The sequence below is a fragment of the Zeugodacus cucurbitae genome, chromosome 5 (genome assembly GCF_028554725.1).
Source record: "Zeugodacus cucurbitae isolate PBARC_wt_2022May chromosome 5, idZeuCucr1.2, whole genome shotgun sequence".
Classification (NCBI taxonomy): domain Eukaryota; kingdom Metazoa; phylum Arthropoda; class Insecta; order Diptera; family Tephritidae; genus Zeugodacus; species Zeugodacus cucurbitae.
This window is the reverse complement of record NC_071670.1, coordinates 59684533-59711616: the sequence shown is the minus strand read 5'-3', so window position 1 is coordinate 59711616 and position 27084 is coordinate 59684533. Positions and strand designations below refer to the sequence as shown.

Below are 27084 nucleotides of genomic sequence, written 5' to 3'. Positions count from 1 at the left end.
AACTGTGAATTATTTTATTAAATGCCCTTGGTGTATTTAAGGAGCTAAAGAAATAAAATTTGTCTTCGATTGTTGTCTTTAAGTGACAAGTTTTAGTAAACACTTTTGTCTGTCAAGCACACAAATTCTGACTTTTCTTCGTTGTTTTGAATATTTATGCTATACATTCTATAGTCATAAAATATTCATTGTTTATATTGAGTATTCAGCACTTCAACAAGCCTTTTGAAAAATCTTATCAAACATTACTACTAGTAGTACTAAATATATACATACAAAGGTACCTCATTAACCAAATCTTTATGCAACGACAAGCTTTATCTTTGTTATTGCTTTGAGAGCCCTATTTAGTTATGCCTGGTCTTATATTAGTCTTTATTCTACTGCATATTCATATGGACTAATATTAACTGCAAACATACAATTGCTTAGAAATCCATTGCTCATTGCAAGAAATAGAACTGAAATACGCTACATTTTGTTAAATTTTCACGATGATATATTGAAATACTCATATTAGTTATACGTTAATAATTTCTTTAAAAATAATTTAAGATCAGTCAGCTATATGTAACATCACCAGAAAATGTCAAACAAATTATTCTTTTTAAAACCTTAAATAATTTAGAAGTTTAGAAGTTTTAGTTCTCTAAAGCTAGTGGTTGGGTTTCAGAAATACTCTCCAACTCAATATGGAACTTTTATCAGTCAATCATCTTTTAAAGGATCAATCATCCCTTACTTGTTTTTATTTCGAACACTCCGTACTCACACTTTTCGATCTCTTTCTTGTTTGCTCAATAAGGCGCTTACTACCAGATAGATCTTTCGATGACACTGCTCATCGTATAAGCTATAGATCGCTGAAACCCAATTGGTGCATTAGCAGTAGATGTCATATCAAGTTGAGTTCACCAGTGCTCTGAAAGAGATTTTCCAATAAGTTGCCTAATTTTTAACTAAAACATTTTAACCTTATTTGCTTTGTTGGACACTGAAGTATCTCTATTGCTACTAGTACATAATCTGAAAATAACCCTAGATTTAGTGATAGTTGGTTTCATATATAGTACAAAGCTCTTACTCTGCTCCCAAAGATTTCATCCTAGATCCAAAGGTTATTTTTGAACACTGCTGATGTGGGTTTTCTATGCTGAAATCAATAATGATAGAGATTACAAAAATTTTTCTTTTCTAAGGTTAAAGTTTAAAGCTTGACACTTGACTTCTTTAAATATGGGTTGAAGAGGGTGGAAATAAGGACCATTTACAAATAAAGCGTCTAGTAGCTGGCGTTGATATAAACTTTTACTTTCCAAAGAATATATTGAGATCGTTCGAAAGACCCTTTTCCATTAAGGTAGCAGGTATTACATATCATACAACAAGTGCTGTTCTGGTAGTGCATTGAATGGTTTGTGGTCAATATTTTTGATTGACATGGCATATTAGGTTGGCAAATATCTCCCTTCCGCTTTTTAGCTCTTTATTCAATGCTTTATAAAAAGTGTTACAGTGATCGGATTTAGTGTAAATATGCGCCGTTTTGTTAGATAATCTGTTTCCATCTAGATGGCAACTTCATAATAACCCCCACGTAAAAGCACCCTTCCTTATTTGCGAAGAACTCGGACAACCACTTTTCACAAGCCTCTTTTGAGTTCAACTTTACACCACCAAATGCGTTCGCCATGGACGGGAACAGGTGGTAATCACTTGACGCTATGTCCGGGCTATATGGTGGATGCAATAAAACCTCCCATCCGAGCTCCCGTAGCTTCTGACGAGTCGTCAACGAAGTATGTGGTCTGGCGTTGTCCTGGTGGAACACTACACCCTTCCTGTTTGCCAATTATGGATCGACCAGAATCGCGTGCTTCAAGTGGTCCAGTTGTTCGCAGTAGATGGCGTCTGGCCAACGCATTTCGCAGGCGTTGATTTGGTCCAGACGTTTTTTTTTTGCGTCAAATCATGCGACACCCAAACATCACGTTTTTTTGTGAATCCAGCCTTATGCAGATGGTTTAAAATGGTTTGGTGACTAACTCCCATCTCTTGGGCGATGTATCATGAACTTAAATATATATAGAACTAGAGAAAATATCGTAAAAAGTCATTTTTTATGTACTGGCTAACCAAAATAGCAACGCGTTTTACCCTCTATAAGCAGTAAAATCGTTTCTACCTTTCAATCTACGTAAATATTAAATATTACCTTAAAATCTTTTGCATAAAGTCGCTGAACTTTAACTCACATGCAGCTACGCAAGTTCATTCACTCTTCACCTGAAATATTACAAAAGCTTAAACGCTACACAAACATATACAGTGAAGTGCAAAAAAAGTTGCAAAAATAATTTATTTATATTTTCTTTGCAGATTGTCAACGCCAACACCTGCATGAAAGAACAAAAGCGACAAAAAACTTGAGAAAGGCTGCTGTTGCCGGAAAGTGAACACGCCTGTGCATAAAACAACAAAAACAAAGCAAGAAACAAAAATAAAAAAATTATTAAGTAATCGAGACTCGAGGCAACGAAATCGAACACTTGCTTCAAAAATCAGACAGAAATAAAACAAAAAAAAAAATTGTTTCAAAACAAAAAAGTTCCGAAAAAGTAAACAAGCAAACAATAACAAAAATATATAAAGAAAATATAAATATGCTTTTGTCGTTTGTCAGTCTTCTAAAGTAATAAAGCAAACGAAAGCAGCGGAGAGGAGAGAGCGCAGAAGAATCATATAAAAATAAAGAAGCAGACGGTAGCAAGAAAGCAAAAGTGTTATTACGTTAAAAATAATATTATAAAAATAACAATAACAACAACAACAACAACAAACGTGCGTAATATAAGCCTCACCTCAAGACGTACATTTAATCAAGTCAATAAAGCGGAAGCGCAGATTCTGCTGTTTGTTAATAATATTCAACGTGTGTTTTTGTTTGTGTTTTTGTATAATTTTTGTTTCGCTATCTCACGGTTTGTTGCGTTGGCGTCGTGTTTGTCGCCATTTCACTGCCAATCTGTCGTCGGCCACATTTTATTAAAGCATTCGTACGTGATTCGTATGGTGTGCCGAGCGGCTCAAAATCAATAGCGCGCTTTGGAAAAGCGTGAAAATTTTCACACAAAGTAAATGCAAGCAGAATTGAAAAAATAAAGCAAAAAGATAATTACGTGACTAAAATAAAAGACAACGTGATTTCAGCTAATTTTCTCTTATCTGCACGGCGCATCGTCGTTTTTTCTTTTCACGCGGCAACAAGTAATCGATTTGAGTTCATTATTTTAGTCCAATTGCGCTGAGTTTGAGGACATTCGGAAGAAAGTAGTGAAAAGCATTAAACGTAAAAGTGCTCAGCGGTTGGGTAACGGTTATTCGCGAAAGTGTTGAAAAATTAAAAAGAAAATATTCCTCCGCGTCCTTTCAACAACAAAAGTAGCCACATCACTCACGCATAGTTTTCGCTGAATTTATCCGCTTCACTGCCATCTCACTCCACAGCGCTAATAAACTCACTTCCTGATCATCCATCGAATTGCTCCTGTGTGTCTGTGACAGACAGTTCAACCACTCAACGCGAGACGAGCTTTGCATTTGGAATTCAACATTTAACCAGGTAAGTGGTCGCCTTATTATACAAGCACAGCTAGTTATGTCTTGCCACATCCATTCGAAGTGGCGTAGTGCTCAAGCGCTGTCACGGCACCTTTTAGCCGCCTCCATTCAGCTCAGCTCAGCTACGCCTGCCTCCGTTCGTTTAGTCAGTTGTGTAAACGTTGTAAGTTCGCAAGTTTTTTAATTACACTTCCAACAAGATTTTCTACTTACTGCATTGCCATGCGCATCGTCCACTCGCACAGTGCCGTCTGCACTGTTCCGTAGCCAGCACAGCGTGGCCCAGTCGCTGTTGCTCTTCCTTTAATTACGTGATTATTCATTGCATAATTGAAAGCAATCAGTGTTGCTTGTAATTTCGCATCGCTCACTTATTTGATGCGATTTTGCTTTTTTTTCTTGTAATCTTACTTTGTTTTCCTATGACCCGTTGTGGTTCATTTGGATTTGAAATATCGATTCGGTAAAAGGTTTCAGGGTAGTCGTTGGACAAGCTGTTCTAAGATATGAGTATATATGTATAGTCCATTATTCATTTAATCATCTCACTGAAATTGTGTATTAAATTTCATTTAAAGTTTAGCAATCATAGCTATTATGATATTTGAGACAGAATTGAAAGAGTAAACGTGGGAGATTTATAAAGTGATAGACCTCATAATAATATAAAGGGTATAATTTCGAAATCCATTTTTACATTTTTGTGCTGCTAGGGATACATCTTTGTTCCATATTTTCTGACAATCTTTTCGTCTAAGTCCACTAGGAAGTGCTAGACCTTTTGTCATTAAAGTTGAGAAGCTAGCTAAGTCTATCACTGTCGACTTATAGGATCTAAAATCGAAACCTTTAATATCGATGTTAATTCTTCAACAGATGTCATCCTACAACTCCTGAAGAGAGCCCACGTTTTTTTAATATAATCACCTCGGCAGCTGAAACGCTTTGAGTTCAATAATCTTAAAAAATTATATTCTGAACAAGATATAAAGGGACATGATGTATATGATGCTTTGAACGTAGCTCCAATTTTAGTAGTTTCAAAGGTTTCGGAATGACTTATGGATAGATGACATGCTCTCACAATGCTGACTTGAACTAAATCCAATTAATACTACCTCCATCGCCATTGCTAGTTTTTTCATATATAACAAGAAAACATCGCTCGTATTCCTCGACACGACAACTCTTCTTTCGAAACTAGAATCGGCTGAAACTGTTCCTATTCCACATATACCGAATAAGAGTAAATCTCTACTTCCGGTTTCGTTTATTTGTTTATGAAAATTGTCAAAGACTTTATGATCTTACGATCAACGACGGACTCACTATTAGCACCGTTGTCTTGTTGCGGTTTGCTAACGGACAGTTGGGCCTCGGCTGAGCTGGGTAGGCGCTGGTCAGTTATTAACACATGTGTAGTCACAAGATCCTTCTGGCCCAAGGTAATCCGCGGTAGGTCGACCGAACTTTTCGCCCTCAGTAAGCCTTTCCTCTCCTTAGTCGTAGGGGTTCTTACTGGCCACTTTCCCGTTGGGATCCACGCTGTAAGGTTAAAAATCTTCCCGGACGCTAGCTGTAGAAACCGCATGGAAGAGGATGAGGTGGAATCGTCTCATCACTTTCTTCTGGAATTTCCCGCCTTTGCGAGATCAAGAAAGAGATTTCTTGGATCTCACTTTTTCGAGCATGCTCGCGAAATAGCGAATATAGAAGTTAAAAATCTCTGCAGATTTGTGGTAGGTTCAGTGCGCTTTTTCGATTCAGGCTTCACAAAGGACTATATTTTAAAGTCTACTTGTGTCTCCCTTTGGGAAGCAGCCTTACAACTTAACCTAACCTAATGATCCAAGGCCACCAAACACTATTGATGGATTTTCGAAACATTCTCGTCACTCTCTATTCAAAAATCATTAAAATAATCATCAAGCGGTATATTACAAAATGCGGTATAACAAACTCTTTCTTCCCTCTCCTTATATTAATGTCTTACTACTTTATTAAAGATCATTCTACTGGAAGGTCAATCTAACTCTTAAGTAATATAATCATGTATTTCTTGGAACATTTAACGAGAGATCGTGTTGTCTTCAATGGGCCCATTAGAAACTATTTCATTTGTAGAATATATTTCTTTTCTTATTTTTCTCTTAAGAATTCGCCTCAATCTCTGGAAACCCTTTTCTATGGCTAAGTCCTGTCTTTTAGTATCTCAAACATATGCTTGTAAAACCATTGATATTTTTCCAAACTGTCATAAATTTAGGCTATAACGCAATATTGTTTGAGCAATTTGTACTATTTTGCTAAATATTGCTTGAGTATGTAAGCAAATATGCAAAAATGTAATAACATAACATTTCTCAAACATTTACTTTGGCAATAAATAAAATGTGTAGCATACTTTTCCGCGCCATTAAGATTTCTCATACTCCCAAAAAAATGTAATAAACCGATGAAACAATAAAAAAATATTCAGGAAACATAAAAAATATTAGATTAAAAAATTCTTCGCATATTAACTGGACTTTCTGCCAAGGGAGAAAATTTGTATGGACAGCAAAAATTTTAGACCTTGCCTCTACTAAATCATGGAAATAAAATATCTGAATGAGGAAGAAAAGAGCACATAAAGAACTTTTGATCAAAATAAAAAATATATATTATAGTGGCATCAGTGAAGCTCTCACAGGCACTTAGCTCAAAAACATTATATATCAGATGGAGATACTACGATTTGAGAGATGAGAGTTAATTCTATTGCATTTGGAGAAAGTATAGACGAGTGATAAATAAATATGAGCAATATATATACTAAGGGGGATATGTGTATACAATATCGAAGGATAAGTATTAGTTACCATTTGCCGCCAAATCAAATAAATTCGATTGGCAAATACACTGGAAATTGTACAAAGCGCATAATCAACTCTCTTTACTTCACACTCACCAAATTAAATTAAACACTACAGTTTTACCAAAAAAAATCTAAAAATAAATACAAAAGCCAAAGCAAAAGAAGTTACTTCCAAATAAAACCAAATCCGACAAGAAAAGAGCAGCACAAAACAAGTTGGCTCAACAGTAAGTCATTTACAAAAAACCGTAGGCGGTACAAGGGCGGCATTAACAGCGACGGGCTGTACAAATAACACGAAAATTGCTGTTAGGATTTGCTATATTGTTGTTGTTGCTATTGTTGCACACACGTGCGTCATCACATGTTTATAATTATATAAGAAGATTTGTAACATTAGTAGGCAGTGCTAATGGGGGTGTGGGCGTGAGTTGGGAGATTGTAAGTCTCCACAAGATGCTTGTTCTTTTAATAAATTTTGTAATTTAAGATATGCCTCGTCGTTTGTTATACAATTTTGGTTTGCGCTGAATTCTAATTTTCTTTATTTGATGGTTTCTTGGAAGGTTCTAAAGGTTACAAACCTTTGGCGAATGACCCGAAGGTTGGTAATTAAACACCAGCTCCAGTCCATACCACTAGAATATTTTATGCGAAACCTCACGCTTGCAGTAAAAGCTAACCATTTGCAATCATAAATGGTTTAACTATGAGAGATACTTAAAATATATATACATCTAATGAAATCTATATGTTTCTTAAAATATTCATCTATATATAAGAAAAAATCCCAGACTTACCCTCTATTAAAGGTTGCTAAGCGAAGCTGCGTCGATATTATTGAATTATTTTATGATAATTTCTCTCTTTCACATGAACATTCTCCAAAATATATGCCTCCATAAAGCTATTTGCAGTAAAATTTTACTGTTATTAATTTTTTTCTTGGGGTAGCACAAATATTATTATGATTATTGTTTTTACCAAAAACTATAAATATCTTACTCCACATATCCCTTGGAGATCCTTTAATTTCGTCTATAATAAAATAGGGCGCTCACATGTGTGTAATAAGCATTTGGTCTGAGCACAAATTTATTGTAATTCACTGCGGCACACCCCACTTCGTTTTAGCATATCTACTCCATTAGCCCGAGTGCACATTCACCTTTATCGCAAGCTCATAATGATTATTGCTGAGAAAATTGGAAGTTCTTAAGGTAATCTTGCCTTTCTCGGCAGTTAAGAGTACAAGAAAAATTAATACGCAAGCAGATGAGATGGCTGTTAATAAAAAAGAAATAATGTATTAAATGTAATGTTAATAAATTAAGGAGATTTACTAAAATTTTTTTTTTGAGATTTTTTTTTTACTTTTACAAAAATGGGTTCTTTGTTTGCTGACTTCTAAAAATAAATTATATTGATTACCAAACACCCAACATTTAGTAAGAAATTTGTTAAATACTCTCCCTTTTCCTCTCTAGGTTTACTCTTCTTCCACATATTCTAACCTCTAAATACAAAAATACTAAGATAATAACATTTATCATTTAAATTCATTAAACAAACGAAATGGAAATTCAGTGAACTAATTCATTTTGATTCAAGTTAATCACAAATAACTTCAATTTGAAATTCCTCCGAGAGAAGGAGATTAAAGCGAGAGCTCAATTAATGTATGGAAATTCTACTTAGCTTTAATAATATACCAAGTAATAACGGTGCTTATGTATATATTTTCATATATGTATATGTATGAGCATGTATCTAACCTCCATTTCAAAGTACCATGCAAATCTCTAAAGCAGAATTTAGATTAATATTTAAGAGTTAATGTCGACCATTACCAGATAATATGCACTAAATGCGCGCACTCACTTGAAATTCGTATATACCCTGTAGGGAAGTTGAAGAGAACAAGAGTGGAAACTGAATTTAAAAAAATCTTGCATTGGGTTTTTCTCTCCTAACATAGGATTCATTTGATTTAATGGATAACCCATATTTCTGGTTAAAAGAATCTCTCACGCGTAAAAGATTTAAAAAAGTACTTTAAAATCATACACTTATGCTGGAAAAAAAGTATATATTAACAAAAAGAATCTTGACTCAAAATATGGATCAAACCTGAGATCTAAGACGGACGTTAAAAATTCATCAAAACTGAAGTAATCCCACAAAATGACTTTACAAGAAGGTTTGGAAAGTTTCTTATAACTCTACTATAGCCATAGCGCCACTAAGAAAGGCTTAAACAAGTAGAAAATATCCAAAACTTGCCATTAACTGTGCAGGTTCCAGCTATGTATACCCGAAATAAGAATTTTATCTGAATGAATGAAGTTCTTTGCTATAACTTTAACGATTTTTGTTCTTGACTTTTTAAATCCTTTATTAAATATTTAATATAGGAAGATCTTAGTTACTCAAAGAAGAGTCATCATAAGTCGGTCAAAATCTTTAAGAAAGATCCATCGAGTCATTTTAATTCCATAGAAAAATTATCACAGATTGTAGTAACATTTCCTACAGGCCATCTACTAATTGAAACGACCAATGAAAATCAAGAGCAACGCAAAACAGCCGTTAAGGCCACCAAAGGCGGGAGGCAAACACAAACACCACGTACGCGACATAAAACTGAAAATTAAAATTTAAAATTTCTGGCTAACATTAAAGAGCCGAAAAAGACGATGAACACAAGATTATAACAACAAAAGAATATGCGAACTGAGCGGCAGCAGCGATGAACCGCTTGCGACCCAAAGATAGGATAAGCTCAAAATGGCGATGGGCTAGTAGAAAATAGAGGGAGAGAACGAAAAAAAAATAGCAGAAAGCAGACAATGTCAAGCATTAGTGGTGAACATTAATGAGGGCGTGACGGCTGTGCCCCCAGTCAGCGCTAGCGAGAGCAGAAACGACGAGAACTGGCGAACTGTTGTAGCAAGGAAGGCATGCAGAGAACATGCAAATATATTTTCGCAACAACAAATATGGCTGTGTGGTATATATATTGATAATGACAGTACAAACAAGCTGAAGCAACAACATTGGAAGCGTGTCCTGCAAACCATTTTTTCGCCGTAAATAAGCAACAAAGTGGCAAAGATAATGCGCGCGACTCTGCGTAGTGTCGACCAGGCGAGCGGAGGAGGCCGACCGACAAACTACGAAAAACAGCTAGTCGACAGTTAAGCGGAGCCAGTGTTAAGTAGCGGCAGCGTGTGGTTGGCGACAGCTACACACAAGTCGCGGTACATGGCGACTGGAGCAACTGCGAGGGCCAAGCGGTCGACAAGCGAGCATGTCATGCTGTTGTAGCGAAAGATAGAATGCCCAGAATGAATGGCGCGGCAACAGGAAGGGGCGTGCGGGCGCGTAAGCCAAGGGCAAGCGCATGCTGATAATGCCAGAGTCTCTTTCTATAGCAAGGCGAGTCTAAATTTCAGCAAGCATTACAGCGCTGTGGAGGAAGGCGGCTGGCAGGAAAGCGCGTGCTGCCCCTGATATGACTACTCGCCGCAGAGCTGACAGTCACATTAAATGTGGCAAACGTTACACTTTGTGCAAAAAGTCTGTGTACTAGATATATAGTACATACATATTTGTGTCGAAATTAGGTCGCAATGTTTGCGGGAATTAGCAGTAGCCAACTGCATTTCATATGTGAAAATTTTTCGGCACAAGTCGCTCGCTCGCTCGCCTTTGGAGTGGTTTTCGAAACGCTTTTGCTACAACACACTTTCAACTTGGTTTCCCTGCTATCTCTCACGCTTTCACTTGCTGCTTGTTTGTGTATACGGTCGTGTGTTGCTCCTCAGCTCTACCGCAGCCAGCGATTAGGGCCACCAAGGATATAGAGCAACCGCACAAACAACAAAATTACCAACTACCAAATGACTGTTAGTTAGTAAACATGTGTGCGTGTGCTACAGTTAGATAGTGTAGTCCATTTCAGTTTTTTTTTTGTAACATTTTTTTTTTATTTTTGTTCGAGGGATTTTCATATGTGAAATGGCAAGTCGAAATTTCGTAGAAAATTTTATTAGTATAAATGTGCGGTTTTTGGGGCATAAACTTTCGCGACGTAAACGTATTTATAAAACTTTAGTGGTTACTAAATATCTAAATGCAGGATTAAGCGCTTAGGCGTCACTAAGAAATGTGGCGCTTTTAAATTTGGATTAAAGTGTATTAAATCAACATCAGTGCGAAAGCATGTTGAAAAGTTGAATTAGTTGATACTCATGAGAAAAGATCAATGGTGTTAGGCAGTTACTGAGCTTTCTTTAGCTTACTTTTTGTTGATTCACGTGTAGACAATAGCAAAAAGCTCTCTTTCTTATAGCGTTTTTCGACAGCCAAATTAAATGATAAATACAATTTTTTATTGAGAAACCCTTTTCTGCTTTTTATACTGCCGGCTACTTGATAACCGATCAGCTGTTATAGATTTTTGTTTTTGCTTTTCATAAGAAGTTGGTAATTTCATCAGCTGATTAATGTTTTTAGCAGCGACATCTACCGCACCTTTTTTTATTAAAAAATTCAGCCAATCGCTGACAATGAACGTATATCGTAATGAAAGTAAATGTCGATTTTATTGTGTATAGTAAATCGATCTTAATACGCGTTTTTATCGAGCAAAGGCCGGTTAATTTATCAATTAGATCCTGTCTAAAAACGTTATTATACTGTTCGGGGCTTTAATTCTGATTATGATATAACAAACTATTTTTAGTGCCAAATTAGATATCGATTCTGTTACTCATATTTTTCCTAGCGAATATAAAATTTTATTTTTTCTTTCTCTTTCCTTGAAAGAACGACTCAAAATTTTTAACTACTTTTAATTTTTCCTCTGTCCAAAAAAAATGTTGTAATTTTACAACTTCATCTAGCAACCCTACTAAGCGTCCGAGTAGTAGTTCTCGCATCCGATTAGAGTGACTTAACCTATACTCTACTTGAAAAAAAGAGACTCTAAATCATTCTTAACCACTTTTCTATTTTCTTCCGTCAAAAATAAAGTTGAAATTTTACAACTTCATCTTCATTTTTTTCATATAAGCGCACGAGGTATTAACAGTATATTAAACAATTTGTTTGGGGAACTCAAATAACTCGAGTTTATTGACAACATTGTTAGTATAAATCACTTATCAAAAACACGGAGTTAGTCAAAGAACTCTGTGAATATACCTGTTAACTAAGTCCTTATGAGGGTTTCATAAACACTCTTATTAGAATACAGATGAATATTGGTAAAAAATATTAAACTCGAGTTAATTGTGCAAAATAAATTTGTGTCCGATGAAATATTCCAGAGTTTCTTAAACACTCTTATGAGTACGGTGATGAACATTTGTAAAAGAAAAAACTCGAGTTTATGTGGCAATTTAAACGAGTTTCCGATGAAGTATTCGATTTTCTTTTAAGATATTTTGAATTCAGAATTTTATGCTAAGAATCCCGGATAAAAAAACAATTCTGTATAGATCATCGCAAATGAGCTATTTATCATAACTAAAGCTGCAGTACAACTCTTATTAGGATCTATTTTATATATTTAGGGTCCCATAGAGAGTAAATTGAATTAAATATCATACAAAGCTCTTTGACTTAGAATCAATGATACTCCTAACACTATTTTAAGCCTTTGACACAACCAATATACCGTCCTGAAATCCTTCCTTAAACTTAACTCAAACGCGGTATTTAATTCCTATCTGCTTTTAAATCTCCTTACTCAACTTCTAAAACTTTAAATACCTCTTCAATTCTAATTAAGGCAAATGAATTACCACTATTCCAGTCCAAAGTATCCTTGAGCTTATTAAGTTGGCTTTTATGCGACGTCAATGTCGACGAAAGTCACGGAATTGACAATAATGCGGTGGCGGTGGTAAAAAAACAATACCAAACAACAATAATAAAAAGCGCCACAACAACAAAACAATCCTATTGTAACCGCGGTATAATGGCCAAAGCACCAGCAGCTAAAACAGCCAAAGCACCAGCGCCAGCAACTAGAATAATGACAACGGCATCCTTGAATTCGCTTATTGTCTGCACTTTTTAATGCCAATTTTGTCGGAAGTTTGAATATACCCGTTTGTATTTGGTACTTAAAGCTGACCCGCTGCCGCTGTTTCTCCGCTTTTGTAGATTCGTCGCTCGTTTCATTTTTCGCCTGTGGTTTGGCTGAACGAAAAGCTCGCATGGTAGACAATGCAACGCAGTTGGTGAATGCCAAAGTTTTATTTTTTTTTTGTAACCAGGGTCGTATATTGTATTCATCGGCATTTGAAATGTGTGGTTCTCGCTGTTTGAAAGCTCAAGGTCCTAAATAGTCAGAATTATAATCGAGAGGACTTCAGGAGTTGACTAAGCTTTGGTGAAAGGAACGCCAAAAAGGAACACTTTGCTTTCAGTTGTGATCTTTTTCAACTGTATATCACTAAAAAATACCAAATTTTTGTTTATAACGGTACTTCTTACGGTACTTTATATCTGAGAACCCAACACTCCTGGCATTAAAGGAAACCTATTTTATTACTATTCTATCATAGGATCTCTTCCTTAACTTTTTCCTTCACGAATAAAAATAATTTTTAGTTTCTTTCGCATTTGAATCACCTTACTCTCTAACTTCAATTTTTTTTTTCACTCACATTTTCACCGTCCGTTTCTTGTGTGAAAGCAACTAAGTGCAAGCGTGTGGTTGGCTATTTTTTGGCGAACACAAGTTCTACACTAAAAGAGCACAAAAGGACACCAAGGATAATGATGTTGTTGGCAAAGGCCGTTAGTGCAGCGCACAAAAAAAAAAAGCGCTGAAGAACTAAAAGAGCGCTAAAATAAAGCAAAGTGAGAAGAAGAGCCAAGTGCTAAGTGCTAGCAGGGTGCTGTCATGGCGCTCGATTTTCTGCTGAAAGAAAAATCCCTTTTGCTTTTAACAAAATTTCTGCGCTTTTGGTCACTTTGTTTTTGTAAACGTGAGTGACAGCAAACGTTTTTCACTTTCTCCAACTCCTTTCACCATTAAGCTTTTAGTAAATATGTACGAGTATATGTGCGCCTCTTCAACTTGCGGTTTAGTTATAGCCTAGACCACCAACTGACAGCACGCTGACAGCGGAGCCAACACCGTACACCATCCGCCAAATGCGACGAGTGAAGTGTACAAAACCAATGACAGCTGGGGAGACAGCGATACAAACCAGACACGAGGACAGCGGCGGCTTTTTATAGCGCTCATAAAATTTAAAAGGATGCAATGCGCGTTTACACACGTACTGTGCACAGTATAAGTATGAGTTATACTTACAACAACAACATTAAAATTTGTTTAATGGCCAGCTGAGAGTGTATATGTAATATTTTATGGGCTCTTTATTTATTTGAATACTTTGCTCATTACGGCATATAGTGGCTGTACTGCTTTATAGTACGGAATAATTTCATTTTGGTGTAACTGCAGTTGAGAGTAGACTATAAGGCGTATTATTTATTATAATAATTTAATATAAATAAAAATGAAAAACTTATCGTGGGATTTTTAAACCATCATAAGCCTTTTATCATATAATTTTCTTGACTGATATCATATATTTGTAGAGCTTACAACTGTTGGTAAATTTTCGTAAATTATTTAAAAAGCTTAATTGGTCGTTTCCGAATTAGCTTGAGACATTTAAGCTGTTCTGTGCTTTTCGTTCATCACCACAGTCCTAGCGACTCGGTATTACTGCCACGAATGTGGTTTAAGAGCTTTCATGAAATTTGCATAGAGCTTCTCCGGAGCTTTTATGGAACTTTCATTACTGTTGAGTCCTATTTATATACTTTTTTTATTTTTTTATATAATATTTCTATATTTTTATAGAAGAAATCTTTTAATTTGCTTTCCAATCTTAAGCTAACCTTCAAGTGCTCTGTTTAGAAATTTCGATTTTTGTTCCTTCCAAAAATCTCCCAAGTCCACATCTGACGTGCTTGAAGAGCTTTCATGAAATTTTGAGCTTTGAAACATTGAGCTGCACCTGAGCTTTTATGGAAGTTTCAATGCTTTGGAGTTCCAAGTCCATCTCTGATGTGCTTTAAGAGCTTTCATCAAGTTTTCATTGAACTTCCACTTAGCTTTCATGGAAATTTCAATGCTTTGAAGTATATTATATAATAATATTTTCGATAGAAAATATCTTTTCATCTATATGATCGACATTTGAGCCAATCTCAAGCTTACCTTAAAATGCTCTGTTGCTTAACAGTGTAAGAAGTACTTTGAGTGTGAGAGTGAGGCATTTCCACCGAAACAAGTGCATGGAAAGCGTTTATATATCACAAAAAAATTGCTAATAGTGTTTTATCGTAATAAATTTTATGTTAAAGAAGGGAAAATGTAAAAAACTCTATTTTAAGTAATTTTAGGCATTATTTAATTTATGAAGTCAAAAAATTTCTGTGGAGAGTTGAAAATCGAGATCCGCCATTCGAATCGTATAAAATCATATTTCTATAAACTGTTTATTCATTTGAATTTCAAAAAATTTAATTTTTCTGCTCCAAAATGTAGGCAACAAACTGAATGTTCGTATAAATGTAGCATACCTTTAGGCGGAGGATATAAAATACCTGAAGCATTGTTGCTACATTAAAGTGATACTACGACTTTAAAGAAATTTGATGAAAATTCGTTTATGCTAAAACCAGTTCGCTCAGGATTTTAAGGAAAATACATTTTTTAAACTTTGAGAATTTCAAAACCAGCAGTTAATGCAAATTTAATGCGTATTCAATTAAAGTATACGTGATAGTCAGTATTAGTTCTAAATTTAATTAGTAATAGTTCTGCGAACGCCACATGTCCTCAAAGCACCAACACTTAATTATATCAGCTAATAATTTTAAAATTAAAACAATAGGTTTTTACCGCCTGTTGCGCTGTCAGCTGGTCGCGTACACATTAAAGTGTCATTAGTTGACATTCCACAAACTTATATCATATATACAGACAGACATTATATTTTGGCATCCCGCACGCACATAAAATCGTGCAAACACAGAGCCATAGCTATATGTGTGTATGCCCGTGTGGCCTTGTCAGTTTTTCATATCGCCGTTGGCTTAATCTGCTGGTCTCTAATTTGCAGTTGAAAAACAATTACCATGTCACAAAACAGAACATAATTATGCACACCACCACCTACTCAAACATACATAAATGTATGCACAGGCATATACAGCGGGGTTGCACGCCTAAAAGGCTGCAACGAAATTTTCCACTCTTGTACCCAACACTTGTTTTATGAGTTTTGCCTTTTGTTTTGTTTATGCTTGGCATTACGACAGCCTCCAGCGACATAACTGTAAATTAACATATTTATCTGTGTACGCGTTTGCTGTTGTTGCTATTGCTGTTGGGGTACAGCAATAATTTTATTAATATTAATAGGCAGCGAGTACGGTTAAGATGGCCACATTTTACGACAGCTAAAAGACACCCCTGTGGGGTGACTACGACTTTGTCCTTTGATGCTCAGCTCCTCAGCTGTATATATATTTATATATGCATTTGTGTGGGTCAAGTGTAATGAAAAGTGTGTGTGCTTGCTTTGTCTTCGAGAAAAAACCGAAAACCGTAATATTTTTAATGCTTTAAATAAGCTATCCTGTGGCATTATAAACTGGTAATTAAGAATGCTACCAAGAACCATTGGTGCTTAGTAGAGCGCACATGCTGGGCTGGGTGGCAGCTTAATGATTTTCTTTCTTGCAAGCCATAATTTAAGTTCGTTTGTGCTAGCAACCACGTTTTTGGTGTTTACTTTTCCTTTTTCCTTTTTTGTTCTATTTGATGGCGTTCTCTTTTGGACTGGTTTGTGCTGGCTATCCTTTCACGCTGACAAGGATTTTAATTTGAAAGTGTGAAATTTTAATTAAGCTGCTTTTAATTTTAAATCAACCATGCGATCCTTCCATAGCCTACAGTGTGGAGGAAAATTAATGCAGTGTGATTTTAGAGAATTTATTACAAATGAAAATTAATTATTTATGGTAGATGTACATTTTCTTACTCTACTAATCATATTTTGAAAGAAAGTTTAAGAATAAGGGTCAAGTTATTTTCGAAAATTCGAACATATGTATATTCGAAAATATATTTATATATTCGAAAAGTGAAAATAGGATTTAAAATTAAAGGTTTAGTTATACTCGAAAATTCGAACATATATTCGAAAATATATTTATATATTCGAAAATTTAAAAAAAAAATTTAAATTGAGAGTTCAGTAATATATTTATATATTAGATATTTTGTTCGAAAGCATAATTGTGTATTCGAATAATTTAAAAAAGATTTAAATTTGAAATTCTTTTTAAGTGATATTCGAAAATTCGAAAATACATTTTTATATTCGAAAAAGTTATTTCTGATACAATGTGGAGGATAAACTTTTCATCTATTATGATTTAAAATTGAGCATCAAGTTATATTCGAAAAATCGAATATATGTTCGAAAATATATTTGTATATTCGAAAAAAAAATATTTTTGTTATAATATGGATGAGAAAACAATTTTTGGTCTTATTTACATATACTATGTATGCGACGTTATATGCTAAAAAATTTAACGCCACTTTAGTTGAGTAAGTACATTCCTCACTATCATATTGCTTTCTTGCAATATCTTTTCCGCTTACTTGGGATCGCGTTAAAGTTAATTTTTGACATTAACTAGAATTAATCGAATCAATCGCTATTGGCGGTCACAATATAATTGAGTATTTATGCTTTGACACTTTTATGTTTTTCAGTAAATGAGTTTTCAACAGTAAAATGGAAATAGAGAACAAAAAAATCGAAAATTCAGAAAAAGGTTAATAATTATGCATGATCCTTTCCTTCTTGGTTAAATTCGAAATGGAATAATCAGATGCCATACAGTTTGTTACGCCCTCGAGAGTATGAGAGAGAGAAAGAGAAAGAAAGAGAAAAGAGAGGAGAGTGAGAAAATAAGTATAACAAGTCCACCACAATAGCCATATAAATTACGCCAATAAGCCAGGATAATAGCGTAGTCGGAAACCTCAAATACATACCATCACATTCCGCCACAAAAAAGGTTAACATAATAACGGCGAACTCGAAATGCATACTGAAATCCATTCAAAATAACAATTGCAACTGCCAGCCAGCCAATAAAGGTATTAAATGTGTGTATGTGTGTGTGGCGAAGAAGAAAAAGTCGCTCAATGATGAAACCACAAATTCTATTGTTACCATGAAATTTCATTTGATTGCCGTTTGAATGCGTGCAGAATATTTTAATGAGTTGCGTTAAGCAAGCCAAAGTAATCATGGCAGCCAAAGAAATGCTTTGTGAAAATCACACCACGCACACATGCCACACGCCGCTACATGCCACATGCTACATGCCATATAAGCACACCTAACGCATGGTGTTCATACAAAAAAGCCACTCGACTAAGGCAAACAAATGAGCGCACAAAAGTATGCTACATTATTATTATTAGCATGTATGTGGTTGTGTCGGAATCAGTTGTACATGCATTGCATACATATAGGCGCCTTACCTGGTTGACTGCGTGTGTGTTGTAACGGGTGTGTGGCCGCGTCCACGCTTGTGGTAGCACAATATCACTCTTTCCAAGTGGTGTTTTCATTTTCGCCGAATTTCATCACCTCCTTTGTAGTGTTATTTCATTTTTGTGGCTTTCCATTTGATTTGATTGCGCTTTTGATAAAATTAATGGCATAGTTGAGATTGTGGCTTTCAGCGTCGATATTATAATTATATTTTTTATCCCTCTGTGATTTAATTTGTTTTATAAAGCTCTTTTTTAATAATATTTTTTCTTTACAGGTAAATGCCAAGCGCTTGTTGATTAAAATAAAATCCGTAAGTGGAAACTGAACTAATTTTTTAAATTATATATGTAAATCACTTGATCCTGTTAGTCTCCTGATCAGAAAGTGATGAAAACAGGCAAAGCTTAGGATAATCTTCAACTTTTTAAGGAACAATCTGAGGATTATAGATCTCAAAATTTCTTTGACGAATATCGAAAAGCGAGCGTTCTGCATATCCTATTTTTTCTGTCCACTTTCCTGTTGACATCAATCGATCTTTTTAGTGCCGGATTTTTCTGTCTCTCTGTCACTTTACGAGATCTTAGACGTTCGATTGCAAATTGACCTCCGCAGAGTGTCCATCGATCCCTCACCATCAGTCAGCAGAACAGCTCCACTAGATCTACAATGTCCCTCAGAAGTATACTAGTTTATATGAGTGCTCGACAAAAGAAAGGAAAATAGCTCCCCTTTTACGTAGACTTATATCCTATATATGGATCCCATATGTTCCCTTACGAAACTCAAAATAATAAAAAACGTGGACTCAAGTGAGATTTGTCGAATATCCATTATATTGACAACCTGAATCCGATAATTAAGCATCCCACATCGTGTTTGGTAAAATGAATATGATTATCTTAAATAGATCCCAGAAAATTTACCCCTCAACTAGGCTGCAGAGCCGGAAAGTTTAAAAACAGATTACATCCAATGACGGAAAGCTGTCGTTAGAGAACAAATATCATCTTTCCATCCACCTACCATTCAGTCATCAGCATGGAAATTAATTAGCGATCTTGATAATAAGGATGTATTCATGTATCTTCTCTTAGCTGGTTTTATAAGGTTCCTCTGCATTGAATATAGTACCGATGCTCAAACTAGAACAAATTCCGAACGTGGCTTTCTGGATTGCAACGCCTTCAGAAACGATTATTCAGATGAATTATGGCCCTAGATTCATCTCTAATTCGTCTAAAAGGCATTTTGCTCAGTTCAATAGTGCTCTCAAGTATTAAATGAACTTCCACATCCAACACTTTTAACTATGCTGAACTTTCCAAGTAACTCACACCATTCAGTCGGTAATCCGTGTATGAAACGCAACATTGAGCATTTAGACAGCAATTACTTATCCAAAAAAATTAAAGAAACTTCTAGACAAGAATTTATGTGTCTGGAATGAAAAATTTTCACGCTAAACCTTTTTGTGAGCGACAACCACATGCAGACACATGCGAAACGTTTAATTTCTCTGCCGTCAAAGTTACTTTGTATGCCTGACACAACAGTCAATTATGGCGTCTCACAATAGACCTTGGTCGACCGAATGGTCCGTTTGTTAGTCTTCGCGCACTCAGCTTTGCGTGCCGCAGCGGCGGTGCTTCTGTGGCTGGCGGCGGCGGCTTCGGTTACAGCCTTACGTCTATGTGTTACTTACAAAATTTACGGTTACAGGGTTTTCCTTTTCATTAGACTATTATTTTGTTCTTTTCTTTTGATTTGCTTCTCTTTGTACTCTTTGCCTATTATTTGTTGGGGAATTTGCTTCTTCTATTATTTTTTTGATGTTCTTTCTTTCGGCGTTCTCTTGTGTGTTGTAAGGTTGCGTTTTGTTTTGACGCCGTCAAGACGCCACTGTTTGCATACAAATTATATAGCAGGAGAATGTGTATTTCGGAGCGTATATGTATGTATTTAACAACATACTGACTGATGTTCTGGGTATTAATTGTATTTGAAATATTTCTTTTGCTTGTTGTTCATGAAGTATATCTGACACATACTGGTATTTTATGCCTTTACGTGTCTTTAAGACCGTTCTGGTTGTTACTGTATTCATAAATTCTTCGTATGTGTTCTCATTTATGCTTCAATTGAGCTTTGCAGCCGTCGGCTTATTTTGACTTAAGCCTTTCTTGTAGATTTGAATATTTTTGTTCTTTTGCTGTTAGTTAGGTAGTTGACCCCTGTTTTTCAAATGTCTAAATATGTGATGTGAATATTTTTTGATATATTAAAATATCTCTTGTTTCGTATTTTTTTTAAGCACCCAGAATAATTTTTTTTGTTTTGATAATTCTTTGAGTTTTCAAAATTATTATTCTTGTCATTTAACTGTCACTGACCTTCAAATATGTGAATACTGCATATTCATCGCATTATCTTATTAGATTAAGGATAAAGCATTAGCTATACAATGCGAACTCTCTATTTGATCTAGTATACCAAACCCTCTTCTCACATCACTTCAACCAACCAATACTACATATCCATTTATCTGATATGATTAGTTATGTGATTCGTTTCAAGCTTTATCCTCCTAGAAAGAGCTGGGCTGCTAGTAAAGATCCCGTCTTGGCTTCTCTTCTTTTCGGAGCTCTAGTTTGATTGACACTCAATCACTGCAAAGAAACTCTCCGGTCCAATCGACCTCACTTCCTTATCCATAGGGTCAGTCATCACCATACGTTGACTCCAGAAAAGTAGGAATTAGCTTTGGCAACGCTAAATTTGGTACAATCCTAATGCTGTCTTAGTGCTTTTTCCGTTTTCAGACCTCTAAATATATTACGTATAGACTTTTCTTTCGAACCAATTCATAAAAAATTCTTATATATCGGTACATATAATAATTGAGAAATAGAATGCGATTTATTAATATAAAATCTATAATATCGTACAAAATATCTCGCTAAATCCTACCAACCGATCCTATTAATTTCAAACCCTTTTATTTTTTATTCCTCTATAGGTCTTAAATTAGAATTAAATTCATTCTTAATAGCTTCTAAAATTAGAATTATTAGCCACTTCCTCATACTAAATACTTTATTAAACATATGTTGACATATACATATATCATATAGTATATGTCAACATATATATATATATGTATATCTCTAAACATTATCGCTAAAACTCGCAGTGAACTACTCTCATAACAACCACTTCACCTTATTGACTATTTATATATATAATTTTTTATTTCTTCACCAAATTTAATTTGCGATAATTACCTCAATGGTGTTGCTAAATAAACTCATTAGCTTTTGCATTCCAATTCTGTTGCTGCTACACGCTCACCAGGTATCTTGCCAAGAAAAAGGAAACAATTATCCATAATTGTCTAGTAATTAGTTGAGAAACACACGCAGCCGTATGTTTGCACAATGTACGACATTAAATTGAGTTTACACTTTGGCAAAAAATGCTTAAATTGCGCGCAATGCGCCAATGAGAATGGCCATCAAGCGCAAATTAACAGTAGCAGCTTGTCAGCGGTTTAGAGCTGCGGGTCAAAATTAGAAACTACAATGTTACCTTGACACCGCTGACGCGCTGTGGACTCGTTATTTTTTTGTAAACGCATTTTTACTAACTTGTTATAGAAAAAAAACATGATTTTAATACAATTATACGAGTGTGAATTACCTTTTGAGACTAGTATGCTTTTCTACCTTTTATATTAACTAGATTTTTCGTTTGCCACAAAATGTAATGTCGTTGTGCTTCATTAATGCATGCTTGCAACTTTTTCAAGGTTTTTTGCTGTACTATTGACCCACATACCATATTTTTATATTTAAAGTCACTATTCTGAAATCAACAGTGTTATATTCAATGTGGTTGGGGATTATCAGTATTTGATTAGAAACTATCCAGTTTTATACTAGTTTTAAGTAAACAAAAGGAACAATTGACAGGTTGGAACATCTATTATAAGATCCTTGCCTTGAATATGAAGCCTCCGAGCTTTCATTATAAATCAGTTGATGATATAAAGGTATAAATAAACGAATTGGTTTGTCAACATGCTTAAAACCGCCGCATGGAGCGCTGTTATCCATAAATAAATTGACTGTTGTTAATTTTTACTTCAATGTGGTTAGAAAATAATTCTACCAGCTTTAAAAGAGATACTCGACGGAGAACTTATCCTACAGTAACTCGAACACATTATTTTAGATCTTCATAAGAATCGTTTCCATCTCTGTGGGATCCTAACCTAGTTTCCCCTATATATCCCGATCAACAAAACTGGAAGCCGTTCCAAAGTTCCTTTGACAGAATTCCCGAAGAATTTCTCGAAATTTGGGAGTCATGCGTTGAGTTGCCATAAACACTGTGATGAAGAGATTTGTCTTCAAGAAGAAACTGTAGAAGAGATTACACATTCGAGAGGTTGTCACATTAATTTATATACCTAGACAGGTTCAAACGGGATATTGAGTTGGTGTTCTCTTTTTTTCTCTTCGACTCTCCGGCTATCTAAGTCTGTCCAAGTACCAAATTTAGACTATGTTTAGAAAAGCATAAAATTATATAAATTGAATTTGGCAAATTGGGCAAGCGATAGTGTATCTTTAAAGGAATCTTATAGCATTTTCGCACATGAGCTAATTTATCAATTAAACAGCCTTTAAAGCGCTGATTTAGATCGATTTGCTATATAAGACAAAATCAAATTTTCCTACATTAATTTTTAATTAAATTTTAATTGAGTTGAAATCAAATGCAACTCTGCAAAATAGCAGTAATACTACTCGACTTAGATGTCAAGAAAAATGTATAACAGCTGATCATTAATCGAGTAGACGGTAGTGAGAAGGGCAAAAACTGATAAGTTAATTAAAAATTTAATTGATTAATTAATTTGGTTGTGTGAAAGGCTATTAGACGAGCACGGTATCTGCTCGGAATCAGCAGAGATGTTTTTCAAATATAAGAAATTATTTAGCTAATATACTAGAATATTTTACAAAAATAAGAATATGTCGAAAAAATCGTTTATACTATGACTATAGGTTTTGAAATTTAACTGGTGATTGAGTTGGAGCACTCTCTCAGCCGCTCATTCTCATTTTGCTCTGACTTGTATACTAAGTATTTCCTGCAGGGTCGCTACTTTAATACTATGTGAACCAAAAGTAGTAAAGCAAATAAAAAATGTGAAACAAAAATTGCACAGATTGTTGAATAAACTTTCATATGCGCACACATTTCTTATATATAATTATCAAAAACTCTAAAATATATTAAAAACGTGCGACATATATAGCTTCTTACTAGAGAAGCCTCTTAATATATCTCTTTGTAAAAAATAGAGTGCAACACATTTAAAAAATCGACCTCTGCGCATTGTGGCAACAGCTGCACTCTCTGTTGCACATTTAACAAGCAGCCGACGCGTAATAACTTTGCTGTCATAACGGCAGCGGTCAGTCAGTCATGCAGCCAGTTAGTCAGCAGTCAGTAGTCAGTGTGTGTGCGACAGTGAGTCAGTCATTTTTTATGATGCAAGCTTTGGTTTTGTTCGCCGCCTTAAAATGCATTTATTACATGAGTTTTTAATCATGTGCAACACACACGTTTTACGACACGCAAGGGTGTTGCCACTGTGACATGCATGCGTGCATGCACACGCATACAAAGGAGCAAGCGTTAAGTAACCTGTTCAGGAAAAAAAAGGCAGCCATACAAACACACGCACACTCATGCGTGTATCAAGCAACAAAGTGCTGTATGAACTTGCCACATCATGCAATAAACGGCGTTGACCATTTTGTCTTTTTACGACCTCGTTGTGGCTGGTCGTAGTGACTGAGTGTGAGTGTGTGTGTTTTTCGCTAATTTTTCTCTCTCGCACTACTCACTCACCTACTGCAGTGTGTGAGCTGCCCGCTGCCTCACATACTCCTTTAACGTTATTAATTAAATGTTGGCGGCGGTTTGTTGCCTTTTTATTGTTGTTGTAGTCCAGATGTGGTTGTTGTTTTTTTTTTTTGTCGTTGTTATTTCGCGGATACGTTTATGGTTTTTTTCTGCGCGCATAAAATTGCCATTAAGCGCGCAAATTCTATGTTGTAAGCAGATATTTGCGCTCACGTGCTCTCGTATATGTGTCGCCATATAATTTTTATATGTGAGTGTATGTAAGTATATAAACGAATGTTTGTATGTGTGTCCTTTTAATTGTCAACACAGGTCGCATAGCGTATGGCTCATATGAGTGAAAGAGAGTAGCTTGTAATTAACGACGCTGTTTGGGGGGCGTTTATTGACAGTTCCATTAAAAATGACAAATTTCTCACACATAACATACACTCACACATACACTCTTACCTAGTTACAAAGTTGTCGCTATTATTATGGACTTACTGTGCGCTATAAAATACTATATATGAAATGTGTCAGGCTTGTTAGCAGCAAATGGCTCTGGCGACACCATTTTTTACACCCGGTAATTATTTTGGTGCAGAAGAAAAAAAGTCAGAAAAATACCGTAATAGCTGTGTGGCTAATTATGAGTAAAAGTTAATTGATCCTAGGTACTAACATGAAGGAAAGCTTGGCTTCAAAAGTATTAAAGGTCAAATGAGTTTTTTGACTTAGGGATGCCATACATGATTTTCATATATGTAGAATAATTTAGGTAGAAAGAATTTTTGTATTGATCGAAGACTCAAAGAGTTACTGAGTTCCTAATTTAGACCATTATAAGGAGTTAGATCTGATTAAAAAGACCAATTTTTTTCTTTCAATCTTTATTTGGGTGGATAGACAAATTTTCAAATTGATGTTTTGATACAAAAAGGGCTAATCTTCAGAATTACCTTATTTGCAAAGAGCATCTACGTTTGATGGTGATTTTAGGAACTCTTTCTATCTAATTTAATCTAAGTAATATAGAGATATTAATCCAAATAAGGCATACTAGTAAAGTACATATGAGCTTAGCCTTGCGTAAATTTTTTCACTATTCTGGTGAGTCATGGTTTAATGATTCTTAAATCTGCTTTACGATAAAAAAGAAAAATCGTTTTTAAACTACTCTAATAGCCTTTTCAAACAGCCAAAATAATTGATCAATTAAACTTTTAATTGAGCAACGAGTTTTTCCTTTCGCACTGCCGGCTACTCGATTAACGATCAACTGTTAAAAAATTTTCTGCTTTTCATAAGTAGTTGGTATGTTGCATCAGCTGATTGCTATTTTATCAATAAACAGAACCAAATTTACAGCGTGGACAACAACCCGTAGCACTTCATTTTCATCTCAATTTGTATTCGATTAAAAATTAATGTTGTAATTTAATAAGATTTTTTTCACTATCTTCTTTTGTATGGTAAATCGATCTAAATCAGTGCTTTAATTGTGCAAATGCCCGTTATTTGATCAATTGTGCGAAGAGGCTATACCCTTAATGAAATATTTATTAACAAATGATCTTGATATTAGTAGGGATAGAATAGTTTATAGTCTTCAGAGAACATATTTATCTATCTATATCTTAAGCAGAATGAAGCAACAGCCTCTTTTAAAGCAGATTTTCGTTGAAACATCTTCTATTGTCTAATAAAACATTTAACTGTACCATAAAGTGTATTTTCCGATGGTGTTGGGTTGTGAAGTGTATCCTCTCTCATATTACTACATCTATCTTAATGTTAAGTTAGCGATGTAGCTACAATAAACCAGGTTAATAGCCTTTTCACACAGCCCAATTGAATTGATCAATTAAAATTTTGATTGATAAACCCGTTTTTGCCATTCACACTGCCGGCTACTAAGTAATCGATTAGCTGTTAGATATTTTTGTTTTTCTTAAGAAGTTGGTAAGTTTCATCAGCTGATTGCTATTTTTTATTTATTTCCAGCAGTGACATCTTAAAATTCATTAATAATCAATGTAGAAAAATGAGATTTGTATTTTGTATAGTAAATCGACCTAAATCAGCGTTTTAATCGAGCAAAGACCAGTTAATTGTTCAATTAGCTCCTGTATGAAAGGCTATAACATTGTGATTTATTGTATTTAAAATTATGTCATTTAAAGCTGAGAAGTGTTTACTGGTTTACAGTAACATTATATACATGTTAAATTGCTCAATTAATTCTTCGAAGTGTAATTTTTATGATATGACGACCATAAAAATAATTTTACATGTTACTTGGTAAAGTAGTAAATCCGCTCAATTAACTTGAAACGGTGTGTAATTTTTGATGAAATGAGCTTCTGTAATGCATTACAGATATTTATAGACATGCATTAAACTATTATGTAATAATTTACATGGCTCATAAATATTGTGACAGCAGCTTAATGAGCCTTCAAAATTTAAAAAAAAAAAAAAAAATGATTGTATAGTCTCACCCCCTCCAACAAAAACTATGGTTTATAAAATATGTAGTGCCTTGTCTCTCTCTCTCTCTCTCAGTCACACGCATGTCTGCTAGTACTGTACTCGTACTATTTTTACTATCTATCATCCTTTACATGTCTACTTTTATATATTCTAATGTCGCGCAAGCAACTCCACAAATTACTTGCCGCCAACGAGGACATAAAGTAGACATCAACACTATTGAGAAAAGAAAAACAAAACAGGAAGAGAAAATGGCGAAAAAGTGTATGGCAAACATAATGAGAAATAAAATAAAAAAATCTTAGACAAGCAGATAAAATTTCTGGAGAACTCATATAGGTGAGTTTTATGGAAGTAAAACTATCAGAAATGAGAACTAAAATGTCTAGTTTACATATAGAAAAGAAAAACAATAAAATTGTAAAACAGTGCGTAACAGCAGCCTCGACAAGCGTTATCACCAATTCCAGCAGGAGCTTGCAGTAGCAGACAGCAAGCTACTATGTAGATTCTATAAGACACAGGTACCATATTCATGGTTCGCTCTGCGCGTGTGTGTGTTTATGT

General features: G+C 34.9%; 1 protein-coding gene and 1 long non-coding RNA gene across 4 annotated transcripts in view; one reads left to right on the top strand and one right to left on the bottom strand.

The window, feature by feature from the left end:
* Positions 1-27084, top strand: part of LOC105209953 (furin-like protease 2) — a 297953-nt gene that overhangs the window by 36193 nt on the left and 234676 nt on the right. For all 3 annotated transcript variants that reach the window (XM_054230791.1, XM_029038848.2, XM_054230790.1), the window contains exon 2: positions 2380-3622. The gene's annotated coding sequence lies outside the window, so the exon portion shown is untranslated. The remainder of the gene's footprint in view (positions 1-2379; positions 3623-27084) is intronic.
* On the bottom strand, positions 517-2117 carry LOC128921890 (uncharacterized). Its single transcript, XR_008471209.1, has 3 exons — positions 1085-2117; positions 975-1026; positions 517-922 (listed from the first exon to the last, which is right to left on the bottom strand). It is a non-coding gene; the product is annotated as an uncharacterized LOC128921890 (long non-coding RNA).